The sequence below is a fragment of the Parasteatoda tepidariorum genome, chromosome 4 (genome assembly GCF_982258835.1).
Source record: "Parasteatoda tepidariorum strain Cologne lab strain chromosome 4, Ptep-v5.0, whole genome shotgun sequence".
NCBI lineage: Eukaryota > Metazoa > Arthropoda > Arachnida > Araneae > Theridiidae > Parasteatoda > Parasteatoda tepidariorum.
The window spans coordinates 110,107,536-110,122,193 of NC_141758.1; the positions used below are offsets into that span (position 1 = coordinate 110,107,536).

At 26.6% G+C, this 14,658-nt stretch overlaps 1 pseudogene across 1 annotated transcript; it reads left to right on the forward strand.

The window, feature by feature from the left end:
• Positions 1-1,873: 1,873 nt before the first annotated feature.
• Positions 1,874-11,920, forward strand: LOC147812552 (beta-ureidopropionase-like; annotated as a pseudogene). Its single transcript, XR_015433416.1, has 6 exons — positions 1,874-1,899; positions 2,015-2,274; positions 3,993-4,078; positions 4,713-4,876; positions 8,884-8,998; positions 11,876-11,920. The product of XR_015433416.1 is annotated as a beta-ureidopropionase-like (transcript).
• The last annotated feature ends 2,738 nt before the right edge of the window (positions 11,921-14,658 follow it).

The following is a 14,658-nucleotide window of genomic DNA, read 5'->3' on the forward strand; positions in this document are numbered from 1 at the left end:
CCAATTATATCCCAACTACTCACCACCAAGCAGGTCACCCACTAAAAGAAGAAAAATTTAATAATGAAATAAATCGAGATGCTTACATTGAATAAAGTATTTCTAAAATCGCATTTTTGAGAAACGAATTAAGTAATTTTCTTTTTATTTTCGTTAAATATGTGATGATTTTAAATTTAACGCTCGAGATTTATTGTATTAGTTAGTATTTCACCATTGTAAGAAGAGTCATTAGGTAAAAATGCCGTTCGACAACCACTTTCGGCGCGCTTTTTTTAAATCGCCAAATTTGGGAATTTTTTAAACGCTGCGCTCCTGAGAGTGATTTATGGTATTAGACATTTCTCAGAGAAACGAATTAGAAATAAATACAAACGAAATTTTCTTATTTTTATTTAATTTGTGATATTTAAAGTAAAAATAATGATACCTTATATTGTCACATATCAATTTAATATTGATTAAAAGCGTTATAACACGATAAATTACGAATAAATGCATATTATTGTATATTCTATCATTACTTTATTCTCTATAATTACATATAATTAAACATCTGATCCCAAAGGTGGAGTTTAATCACAATCCTTCAGAGTTATCAAAAGTTTATTAGTTAGAATGTAATGAATGTAAAATTTTCCAAAGTTGCTCAAATTTAAGATTTCCTACCTCTATGAAACAAAATATTAAACGAAATGCTTACTCTTGAAGAATTAATATCAAAGTTTTACACAATGCTTCCCGGTTCATTTTAGTTCAAATTTCATTGCAAGAATTGGAATTTATTTACCGTTGAATGCGGATATGAAAAAAAAATCCAAACCTGTTTGAAATACCCTAAAATGCGTTGAAAATGTAAATATAAGAAACAACTCCAATACTCACCAGGTTATAAAACTGGTTTTGATGTCTGATTCGTAAGATTTCGATACCGTTTTAATTTTTCTTAACACAATTATCAATTTTGGATTCCCCATACTAGGATACTTTGGATGTTTCCCCATACTTTGGATGAGGGTTAATTATACAAAACACTGCCTGCAAATATTTTGACTTATAAGTTAGGAAATATTTTTTGTGTAGGATCATAACTAAAGGTCACCATGATTTAGCTACAACAGGACAATGGCAAGGTAGTAAATGAAAAAAATTTCCCAGAAGGGAACAAACTCAAAAGGTAACATTTGTAGATATCTTAAAGCAAGCCACAATTTATAACTATATTTTTTGCTTTATTTTAAGCCATTCAAAAGCAAAATGTCCCCGTATGAGAAGTTATATGACATAACTAATACATTTTCAGCGCTCAACTTCATTGTGTATTTGATACCTGAGGGTTGTTTATGTAGATCACTGTTTATAAGTAATTTATTTTGTAAATGAATTCCATGATACTAGTGCTAAAACACAATAATATATTATTTAGTCTTGTCCTGAGTTACTTATACTACTTATGAATACGTGATTTATGTAATGAACTGTAAGGGTTCATTACTTATTGAAGAATAAAGTTTTATTATCTATTTAATCTTTAGGGTTCATTATTACAGTTTATTTGATATGACAGATAAAACCATGGTTAAAACTGTCAATTGTCAAAAACTTACCAACCCGGGTTTTTTTCTATAGTGTGAATTTGCTAAATTGTGAGATAAATTTTATTTCAGTCATATCTAATCACAATTTGTCCAAGAAATTAAGTTTGGGAGAAAAGAAAACACCAAATAGTTCCCAAGAAATACGAAACGCTTTTTTTGCTTGTTAAAGCAGGGGTTTGTCAGAAATCTCAGGCAAAAAATAAGCCTTCATTCAGAAATAATAAGTAGTATTGGTTATGATAAATAGAAGAAAAATGCGTAAAAATGACATACTAATGGTATGTACAAAAGTCGAGGAAAAGTATGTACTACAAATGTATTTCCTCAATTGTCTAAAAAAATACTTTAAATATTTTGAGGTATTTTTCAGTATTTTTTTTTATTTATTTAATTTTAAATATTTTTGAATTTTTTAGAAAACTAGAATTTTCTGAAGGTGTTTTAGCTGAAGCTACTAGTAAAAATCTTGAACTAAAAGGTTATTTTTTTGATGCATTGCCTGAAGATCTCCGAGCTCCCCGTCTTGTTTGAGTTGGTCTTGTACAACATGCGATTGCAGAACCTACTACCGCACCAATATCAAGACAAAGAGAAGCCATTCATAATCGAATTCGGGAGATTGTTGAAATAGCAGCACAGTGTGGAGTTAATATTATATGCTTCCAAAAAGCATGGAGTAAGAGAATGCTTTTTTCATATTTCAAGAATAGTTTATTAGTTTACAGTTTATTAGTTTAAAAGAATTGTTTTTTTTATTATTTGGAACATTAACCTCATAGCATTGTAATATAGAGTGGGAGAATTAAGGTTTTTTTCAGGAATAAGGAAGTGGATTATTTTATGTGTTACTTAATAGAAAAGCAATTTAATAGAAAAGACGGATTCATTCCAATTTGATCTGGTAACTTGTACAAATTTTTAATGAAAACATGTTTTTCAACTTTTTTATGTCAACAAAAACTCAATCTCCTTTCATTCTAACAACTTTGGGATATTCATTTGAAGTTTTATTGTCTGTTATTGAGTTTTCCTATACTTAGCTTATATGCTTAAAAAACATACTTTATATATCTCCCAATTTAGTTAGTTTGTTAAAAAAAAGTCGAAAGAAAGTTTTTGATGTAAAAGATTGGTTGAGAGAAGTAGGGAATTTCAATTAATTTTTAGAGAAAAGAAAATCTCTTTTGTTCATCTAGGGGAATTCATTCTCATTGTTGGTACAGAAACTGAACGATATAGTTTATGATGCCACACTAGGCATTGCATATTTCCTAGGCTTCAAAATTTTGTAAATTTTTTTTTAATCATTCTTAATCGAATTTTAATTAAATTAAGCCAATTATTTAATTTTTATACATTTTATAAAAAGCTAATATAAAATAATCTTATTCGTTTCTTATCAATCAATGTAACAGCTAATTTTTTTATTTCAATACTAAAGTAAGACTCATTAATTTATTGTTGCAACTAAATAAAAAACAAAAATCTATTTTTAACTCTTTATTCTTTATTTCTTACCACAAAAATGTTTCAGTTACATAGTTATACTAATCCTAACAGTCTTTCTGGCGATTCGCTTTTGCCAAATTATTTTCAAATGTAATGTTGATTATCTCTTGATAAATCACCAACCATGGATCTCTTCAAATGATTATCCACTGGGAACAATTCATTCACTTTTAATTTTGAATTATTAGTAGTTGAACCAGAGGCTTCGGCCTTCTGGTCCCAACCGTTAAATAGATATCTTTACAAAGCAATTCCTGACGCGAAGAATATAATTTTCTTGATTCCTTTGAGGGACTTCTTTTCTTTATTTTTATAATTTTAGAATGTGGCTATGTTCAATTTAAGTTTTACATTATAAATCAATTTTTTCTAAATGATTATATTAATTTTTCTGGGATAAATAACCTTATATCGTATCCAATTTGAAATGTATCTGAAACGGCCATAATACTTTAATTCTACAAAGAAACTACCTCCCACTAACCCCTATGGACTAAGAATTTGAACTAAACTGCTACTACATAGTTATTAATGTTTTGGGATTATATTTCTGGTGTCATAAAATCAGTTTTGATGATACAAGTGTCATAAGCATGTTTGGTTTGAATTATCAAAAATTTGTTTAATGATCTAAGAAAAGAAGGCAAAGGTTAGTCACTGGGGAAAAAAGATTGTCTATAAACAGTATGAAACCGTCAAGCATGAAAACATACCAAACCTATGCATAATCTAGCATACATATTTTTTTTTTACAAAAATCGAAATTAATAAACATTAAAAATTTTTATTGTTGAAAACATTAATATTTTGTGGATGTAGTAATTTTCTGAATATTAATTATCTGAGTAGTAAACTAAGTGTGATACAATGTTTAATATTTTATAGCAATGCCATTTTCCTTTTGCACTAGAGAAAGATATCCGTGGTGTGAATTTGCAGAAAGGTATCCTACGACACTCCTTTGTGCAGAGGTAATTTATAAAGGTTTTATTTCTATGAAAGAAATGAGTATTATATTTTTTAAATGTTTAATACACATGTTTGATTTTTAAACAGTTTATCTTGTTTATTTATCTCTATTGAAAATAAGTTATTTTTCCTCTTCATGTATATATAATTGATATAAAAAAATAAACATATAAGTAGTAAAAGTATTTTTTTTTTCATAATGACTCTTTTGAATATTCTTCCACAAATCAACCATCAATAATTAGGTGAATATCGAAGGATTTATGAAATTTCCATAAAGGTATTCTGATAGGATGCTAATTAGAAAAAAAAGTATATAAATAATTTATGAACCAAACACAGTGACATATGAATAGTGTAATATCGCACTCTGTCCAAAGAATAATTTCCCCAGACTCCTACAAAGGAACGTCTTTTCCTCACAGCCACTTCGTGCTAACTCTCACATATCTTTATTCACTACATCTACACTTGATCACTGCTCCATCACAACATAGAGGCATGACAAATAGTTTAATATAACACGACAGTATGACTAATGTGGTTTCACAATATAGTTGTTATAGTTAACATATTTAACATCCCAAAATAAAAAACTATTTCAATATATTAATTTTGTTTCTTTATATTTTGTAGTTAGCTGCGAAACACAATATGGTTATTGTATCTAATATTGAAGTTACTGAGATGAAACTTATGGAGATACTATATGGAATACAGCTGTTGTCATTTCAAGCTCTGGAGAATATTTAGGAAAGTTTAGCAAGAATCATATACCACGTGTTGGCGATTTTAATGAAGTAAATTTTCAATTAATAAAAAAACATTTTTTTCCTAATTATGTTAAAAAAAAGTTGCAGATAGTTTGAGATTATCAGTTGAAAATACTTATAAAAAAAGTTGCTGTTTTATTATTACCGTGTTACAACAACAACAAAAAATGCTTCAATTTATGCATAGTTTCATGTTTAGCAAATATTTCTTATGAGCAGAGATTCGGCCATGTCCTACATGCTCCAATCAACTAGACTACTTCAGTCACCTTCTGAAATCTCACAAGAATTGACTGTATAAATTGCTTTCTTTAACTTGACAATTCAAGTTATCTTGTTTCTTAATATAATTCTGGTTAGAAATACGTTATTTAAACATATTTCTAACCAGATTACATTTACATACATTTTAAGGAAATTTGTTTTTAAAAAAATTAAATTTAAAAGATATTTTTTTCAATATGAAATTTAGTCAAAGACTATTAAATGTGCTATCATAAATTTATTCTGTGATTTAAAACAGTTTCTGGCATTTTATTAAATTTATACATGAAGCATTTGATTCCTATAAGCGGATGATCACTAATAGCATATCTAATTTGCATAAGAACAGAATAATATTAGTTTTGCTCTACAGTATGAGCATAACTGTAAAATAGGATTCAGTTATTCATATTTGTGCAAATTTATAAAGCTTAACTTTCTTCTGGAAATTTCAAATAAGTCAGTAGCTAAAATTCAATGTTAAAAGAGTTGAAGCTAATCCTAGTAAAAGTCAAAGAGAACCTTTTCTATTTATCTGTCAGAATAGGTATAAAACTGAAAGCTAGTCCCTATTTTGATTAGAAGAAAATTCCTCATATCCTGACATCAGGCCCATCTGCATTCTGGCAAATCCTGAACCGCATGTCTAGAGAGGTTTAAAATAATTTGACGTATAAGGGCAAGAGGAAAAGAACCTAGCGTTGTAATAAAACACCTGATAATGAACAATTTCTTAGAATGCAGATGAAAGGCATTGTAGTGCACCTTTCGACTTAACAGCTTTATCTCCCTTTTCAGCTTAACAGTTCTATCTCACTCTTTGTTTTGATGGTCCTGCAGTGGACTGATCGTAAAGACACGGTTCCCAGTAGAACACCAAAGTCAAGCATCAATGGCTGCGGTCAGTAAGCGGGTGGGTGACAACTTTGATCAGCCTGCTTAGGGACCGAGGGTGAAGGTATTGGTCCTCCTTAAACTGTTCTACCATAAAGTGCTTGACTTTGGGCAGTTCGATGGGCTACCAAAGCAGGGGAGCTATCCCCTCTGCAGAGGATATGGATCCCCTCTGCAGAGGAGATCATTCTCAGGGATGTTCCCTGACCTTTGCCAATAGCCCATTGTGCAGCTCTTGTGTGATTTAAATAAAGTACCTGCCTTTGTTTTGATTTAGATTTCTTGCTGTCATGAGTCTGTTAACAAAAAAAATTTGAATAATGCCATAATTGATTTTGTACTTAAATATTTGATGATAAACAAATGGTTCCACTAACAAGTTTTTAAACTGACAAGGACTTTAATTTGCTAACTTAAAATTTAATTTTTCAAAAATCACAATGGCCAATTATCAATTTTCAAAACCTCTAAAAAATCATTGAATATTATCCTCTTGAATTGTGAAATATTGAAATAATAAAAACTGAAAAATTAAAATAAAATAATTAAAATAAAATTATTTATGATTATTATTCAATGTCAAATTATTATTTATTAAAATGCCAGTTTCAGGCTTTGAAAATTCATTTTACTTAAAGAAAATTGACAACACTTGTATGAAATTAATTAATATTAATGAAACTAACTGAAATGACGTTAATTATATTTTGAAATGTTTTACATTTTTAGTATAATTAAGGTTAATTTTATATGCAATTTAATACCTACTTAAAATCTGTTAAAACTATTTTGTGCATACTTCCCTCCTCTTAATGGTTACTGTAAACATTACCTATATCATATGTTATAGATTGTTTATTATTGTTTGAGCTAATTTTTGAGGCTTAAACTCTCATTTTTTATGTCAAGAACTAATTTTTGATAATAAAATTTATGATAGTAAAATTCATGACAAGTCAACATCTGACACCATGAGTATCTTAAGAATTGCACTAATGCTCATATTATTACAAAAATTTAATATTTAAGGCTTTTGACAGTTTTCAACATAACTTTTTGAGTTAGAATTTTGGCCATGACAGTTTAAATCATGTTTAAAACATTAAAAACAATAATACGAATGAAATAAAATTAATTACCAACTCTATTATTTGTAATTAACCTGCTAAGGGTATTTTTTTATTGCAGCAATTTTATGTTATATTTTCAATTTTATGTTGTATTTTGTTTTAGTCTACTTATTACATGGAACTTGTTATTTAGAAAATCAATAAATCAGAATAATAAATACTTAGATTAAATTAAAAACTCTTCCAAATTCTTAAACAGTTGTAAAATATTTTAAGTCTAATTTATAATGAATACATCCTAAGCCTGACATACTAACACAATATTTGTAAAATGATAGATGCTTAATTTTTATTTTAAATTTCTTTATGATTGTTTTTTTTATTTAGGTCTAGAAAAGAATTAAGAAAAAAAATTGAAAAGTAATTTCAAATTAAGAAAAATGCTTGTTGCTAAAGAAATAACAGTTATTTCTTAAATTGTACTGCATTAAATTAAAGTATTTAACAAGAAAAGCTTACATAGTCTGCTTAATTGTAATAGATTTTTTTTTCTATTTCATAAGCAGCAAAGTTTTTAATTCTGTTTTAGCTTTTTGTTTGTTTTTAATGTCAATTTAAAAAGTATTTAGCAGATTTTTTTTGTCTTTTAGTGATGGCAATTTTTTACACTCTATTTTACTTTATGAAAATTTAAACTTGTGTTTCTAACATAATAAAATTTCCAATTTTTTAAATAAATAATTGTATACTGTATTATTTGACAGCATGAATTTTTTAAGATTTAAAATTTTTTATGATTGCTGAATTTTTTAAATTGAAAATTCAAATAGCTTTGCTCTAGTATTTCATAAATGCATAGAGTATAAAGAAGGAATCTTGTGTAAAAATGTATCTTTGATTTTAATTAAATCCCTAGAAAAAGTATGTTTGATATTTATACTTAATAAATTTTATTTCATATTTTCTCTCAGAAAAGGAGAAATTGTGAAAAAATGCACTATTTTTGATTTACTGAGTTTTAGACTTCAAATAATAAAAAAAAAATTGAACAATTCAAACTTGTATTGAAATTTTTTCATGGATATCAATAGGAAATTCTGGGGAAATCTTTGGAAGTTCAAACTATAAAATAATATCAATAACACTGGGGTACAAATTTTTTGTTGCATTTATACAAATACTTGATCTTGCCTAATTTGGGTGTGGGAATTTCCAATCTGAAAAAAGTTTGACTTTTGAAGCTAAATATTTCTTTAAAATCACATTTTTAGTTAATTTTTTTTTGTTAAAATGTACAATTTTTAAGGCATTGTATATAATAAGAAGTCATGTAAATGTGAGGATGATTCTCTGTGGCAGTTAGGATACAAAATCAGGATTAAAATTGCATAGGCACTTCCCTATTATGACCTGTTCAAAAGTATGCAAAGAAACAGTTCATTAGCACTCCAAGCAGAATATGATTTTCCCCGGCATGGGTTCCTATGCAATGTTTATCCAGATGATGTGTCCTATCTTCCTTAGAAGTTTGTCACAACATATATGTGACCCCTTGTTTATTTTTACATTTGAATTGTACATTTTGCTAAAAATGTCCATTTAAAAAAAATTGTTTGTAGAGAGAATCCGATTGCTGATTTGAAACTGGCGTTCTGAAAAATCTCATACAACAAAAAGCTGTTTTTTTACTTATTGTAATAAGCTTATATTAAAATGAATCCACTGTATTGCATCTATAAAGAAGATGGACTTTCTAAATTATCCTGCAACTTATGAAACAAATTATAAAATTGACTTCATTTTCAGGAAAAATTGCAATCAACATCTGTTATGGAAGGCATCATCCACAAAAGTGGATGGTTTATGGACTTAATCGTGCAGAAATTGTTTTTAATCCATGAGCTACTATTGGAGACTTAAGGTAAGCTAAACACATATTTTTTTTTGTTTGCTGTCAAAAATAAAAGAAGTGTATTGATAAAACTTAATGTTTTAAGTATATGCATGTCTTAAACATTCTAAGTGAAATTTTTAATAAAATATTTTTCTAAATCAGTATTCTCAAAATATATTACAGGTTTTAATTACTATTGGTGTGGTTATAGTTACTGATAATGTCTTTCATGATAACTGTTATGTATTAAGTAATACAGTCAATTGTTGATAATAATACATAATTAATAATATGTAATATGGCCAGAGATTTAATAATTGTTGTATTCATGAGTGTATTTTATTCAATATCATTGCTAGGCACTTTAATTAAACTGCAATTTTATGGCGCTTTAATTTTTGATAAACTCCCTTCATGCTGAAAACAGAAAGTTTTTGGTCTAAACATTGGAAAGCAGCACCACTGCTGCAGAGATATTCGTTCCCTTTGACCAGAGATAAATTATCCCAGCTGTTCGCGGCTAATTAGTGGAAACCATTAACAGCGCAGTCGCAAAAGTTGAGGTGACAGAAGTTTTTTTATTCTTCTTCGAAGAGCTTTTTTGGCTGCTAGAACCAGGAGAAAACAAACAAGCTCATGTTGCGGGGTGGCATATGGATTTCTCCTAGTAGACTGTAACGTATTTTTTTAACTATAAATATTTCTTTTTATCCCCTTAAATTTAATATTAATTAAGTGCCTTTTCTTTTATTTTATGTTTAAATTATATATGTATTAAATATTCTCGAAATGTTATGTGCACCAGCCTTATCACTAGATTATCAAAATTATGCTATCTATATTTTAACTTAACTAATAAACTTAGTAACTCTAATAATGTTGACTATTATTTCAGCCTGAATTAACTTTTACTAATAAGGTTTTTATAAATCAAATATTTTTGTTTTGTTTTGGATTTAACATCCTAGTTTTTTCTTGGTAGCTTAAATCAATCTTTACTTGTCTTTTCCTTTTGCTTATGTTGTATCTTAAGTTTTTATCTATACAATCACAATATTAATCATAATAAATAGATACAACATAACTAGTTAATATTTTACTTCTAAAAAAATTACTTTCGAAATTTCGTTAATATTCTCTCTTGTTGATTAATCTTATAACAATAATATAATAATTTTTAAGGTCTTATTTATTTAATTGCATGTTGTAAATGAATAAATTTTCCAACATTTCTAACTCTAAAATAAATTTAAGTACGGATATTAATGAATTAAATATTTTTTGTAGTGAGGTAAGCTAATTTTATGCATTCACATTTTATAGTTTTGTGTATAACTATTAATGAAGCCATGATTTGTGAATTGGCAGATTTGAAATAAAGAAATTATCAATAACTATACTTAAATTGATGAGTTTCACTAAGCAGGTTGGCTGGTAGTGACCAGTGGCATTAGAAACAACAACAATATAAATTTTAATTTATACTTTCAGAAAAATGTTATCAGAAAAATGTTATCAGAAATACATATTGTGAAATTGTATGTAGAAAGAAAAGAAAGTTTAATTTTTTATATATTCTATTCCACTAACATACCTGCCAATTTTTGATCCCTTCCATTATGATTTTTCCCAGTGGTAGTAAAATGGAATTAAAATTTCAATTGTTAGTAAAAAAATAAGTTGTATTTCAAGAAGCTTCAGCTGACAACCATGATAGTAACACATATTAACATATATGCTTAATTTTTTTAAGAATACTGGTTATCAAAATAATTTAAAATATAAATTTATAAAAGAAAAAATAGTGTATATTTACTACCACTTTAAATATAAAATTAAAATTTTACGCCAAATGCGTAAAAGCTGGTAGGTATGCACTAACATATAACAAATTTCAAATTAAGATTGTTTCAAACTTGTTAAATCAAATAGAAATTATTCATTTTTATTTAAGTATTTTTTTTAAATTAATTTTTCCAAAATCTATATATTTTTTAAAAATTTTTTCCAAAATTTAAAAAAGAAATTAGACTTAAAATAATTTATAATATAAATTATTATGACTTTTAATTTAAATTATAGTTGAACTGCAAGGACAGCTCAACTTTCAAATTAAATTTTCAAATGTTTTTTTTTTCTTCATTTTTACATCAAATATTAGAAATCAATTACATCAGAATACATTAATTTTTCCTTTCTTTTCTTTAATTGTTTTTTTTTCGCATAAAATTTTTAACTTTTTTAAAGCAAAACATAATAGGACAAACAATTTTGTTGTAATAAGCTAAAAATATTTTTCTTTTCATTTAATTCAAAGCAGTTTGCTTAAAGAGTTTTTAACACAATTTTCCCACCAATTAGTCTGTTTATTTTCATCTGTAAGAAATTGGTTTCTCACTATGTTGTTCAATTCAGAGAAAGAAAAATTTCTTTTTCTCTTAAAGAAAATTTCTTTTTCTCTAAAAGAAAAATTTCTTATCACTCAAATGTTAGTAAATGCTACTATTATAAAGCACCAAATTACTTCTTCCTTATCAGGGTTGCTATTAAACTTCTCATTCATTCTGATGCAATTTTCTCCACTAATATTTTGGTAACACTATTTCTTACTATATGTATACTTTTATACTTATTTAATTCATCTTAAATAAGATTTTTTAAGGCTCATTCTAAATAAAATTAAATGTATCCTTCTTTTAACAAGAATACATTAAGTTGCAATATGGTTAAAGGAATTCTGATCCAAAGCATATTTATATTATTATTTTTTCTCTTATCCACAGTTTGTTAACATGTTTAAATATACTGAAACTTTTTCTTCCAATTATTTCTTTTGTTAAAATCATGAATGATTTTGAACAAAAAGTATGCATAATATCTTTAATTGGTGTAATACATTAATAGTTAACCCATGTGGCCCATAGAGACATGATGTGCTGCTATTGCCAATAGCAGCACATCATGTCTCCAATTATGTCTTTTTCTTCCAATTATTTCTTTTGTTAAAATCATGAATGATTTTGAAACAAAAGTATGCATAATATCTTTAATTGGTGTAATATATTAATAGTTAACCCATGTGGCCCATAGAGACATGATGTGCTGCTATTGCCAATAGCTGTTCTACTTGTGCAATCAATCGGGTTGGAACTGTAAGTAATTAGTTTTAATGTTCATATTTAATTTAATTTGTATTTATTTCTGTGATATTTATTATTCTACTTCCTTAATGTCAGCTGTTTATTTACATTGTAATATCGTTATAATGGTTTTAATTAAAATAGGTTTTTATGTTGATATTTTATTTAATTAATATGTTTCACTTTCAAATTTGATTTATATTTTTGAATTATTTATTTTTCTGCTTTTTTTTAGTTATTGTTTATCTACATTGCTATATTATAAAAATAGTTTCCATAGTTTAACTTCATTTATATATATGTTAACTTTTAAATTAATTATTTTTTTTGCCATTTCTTGGTAAATTATTTGAGCTCCAATGTATATATAAATGCTCCCAGCATTAAATAAAATTGCCTTCAAAGATAGAGGCTAGAATACACCACTGGTTTTTTTTTTTTTGACTTAAAATTCTCATTTTTCTTTAATAGAATCTAACAAAGTATGGTAACTAAAAATGAAAATTATGCCTTGTGCGATGATAACTGAAAATTGTAAACATTTTTTGCTTGTATGGTGTTTCTACTAGAAATTTATTGCATCAAAATCGTTATTATTTATAATCGTTATTATAAATTTATTCAAAATTGTTAATAAGCAATAAGTATAAAAGTATAACCTCTTAGATTCTTTTGGAAAATTTTCTTGGTTGTACACATTTTTATTTATTTATTACAATCGTATTGTGTTAGAGTTCCAATGTCTCCCAATATAAATGATTAATTCACGATTCATGTGAAATTTTAAAAAAACCTAGATTTCAAATCATATTTCAGGCTTGAACTTGTGAATCCGAAACGGGTGTATGATGCAACTTACAATTCCCATCAAACACCACTGTACCAATCCGAAAATGCTAATATTGATCTCGATTGGCTGTTCAAAGTCTATTCAGTCGTGAAAGGAATTTACACAGAATGTTTCTGAGCTACACTTAAGTATGTCTGCGAAATTGTGTACAGAGCAGTTCAGATGAAAACACAGTAAAGTTTCTTCTCCCCAAAAAATTAGACTATAGCCATTTTGTCAATGGATAACCTGTGATCGCTTTGTGGCGATCATAATTCTTTTCATTTTGTAGTGAATCGTATTTTAAATTTTTATTAATTATGGTATTATTACTTTTAAAATTTTCAGTACTCTTAAGTTGTTTTATGAGAACTCAAAAATAATTAGAGGCAATATTTTAAAAAGAGTTTAAATTGAGGGGTTTTTAATATTTTAAATGCAGCATAGAAAATCCAATAATTAGTTATGTAAACAAATTCAGATTTGTCATTCCAAAAAATTTTAATTAATATTTTAAGGATTTTTTTTTTGTAAACAATTCAAATCCGAAAATTTAATAAAATCATATTTGTTAAATCTTAGGAATTCAATAACCATTAATAATTTACTTCTAACAAAAATGCTTAGCTTCTAAACTCATTATATTTACATTTCAAAATTACTAAAAAATATTTTCAATCATTTCATTAACGCTAAGGAAGTCATTTTGATAGCTTTTTAATTTCAATTAGAAAAACAATGATGAATATAATGACACAATTTCTTAGAATTTTGTGACTTTTTGTACAACGTATAATTTTTTTATTGTTAATATTTACTAATAACATGTTACATAACTGTAAATTATATAAAAAAATTTTAACATTAATTTTAAGCAAATTTCTCTTTCAACATTAGTTATTCTTTAACAATCCAGTTATTTTGGCTACTTTTGGGCAATATAGGTTTATACTAAGTTTCAGTCTTTCTAGTGTTGAAGAAATACTAAGCCAAATAACAAAAAGGAACATTTTTAGGGTCCATGCATTAATTTACGCATGTAATATGAATTTATTTTAGTTTTCCTAGCTTGCTTAATTTTTTACATATGTTTACACAAATTCGGTATGATCAATAATATTAATCTTTTATTTTAATCTAAAAAATACATTCAATAACATTTTCGAAATAATAGTTAAATTACAATTTTGAATTAATTTTTTTACATTATTAAATAAAGTAATTATTGATTTAAAAATAAAATGAGCCTCTTAATACTGAATAGCTTAAAAAGCGTGTATAAATTGTTTTTGTGGTGGCTAATGTAATCAAGAAAAAAAGTTCTTCATCATCCACTAGTTATTTTATCATGATCAGTTAATGTCTTTGGAAATTATTTTGCACTTTGGTAATGTTTTTATGAAGAACTTTTAACAATAGGAAGACATTTTTTTTTTATTAGTGTTCATATCCTAATTACAGTGTTGGATTTTGACGTCACAAGCGGCTTTTGATTAAGCACGTCAAAAATCTGTCGAAGGATTTCAAAAATTGTCGGACAAGTTTCTTTGTTAACATTGGGGACGTTTTATTAGCCATCAAATCATGCACAATACTTGCATTCTATACAACCATAATTAACATTTATATTATATACCGTTTATTAAAAATATAGCCAAAATCGTTAAATTATAAATGGGGTTTTCTAAAAACATGGTAATCTTAATATAAGTAATAAC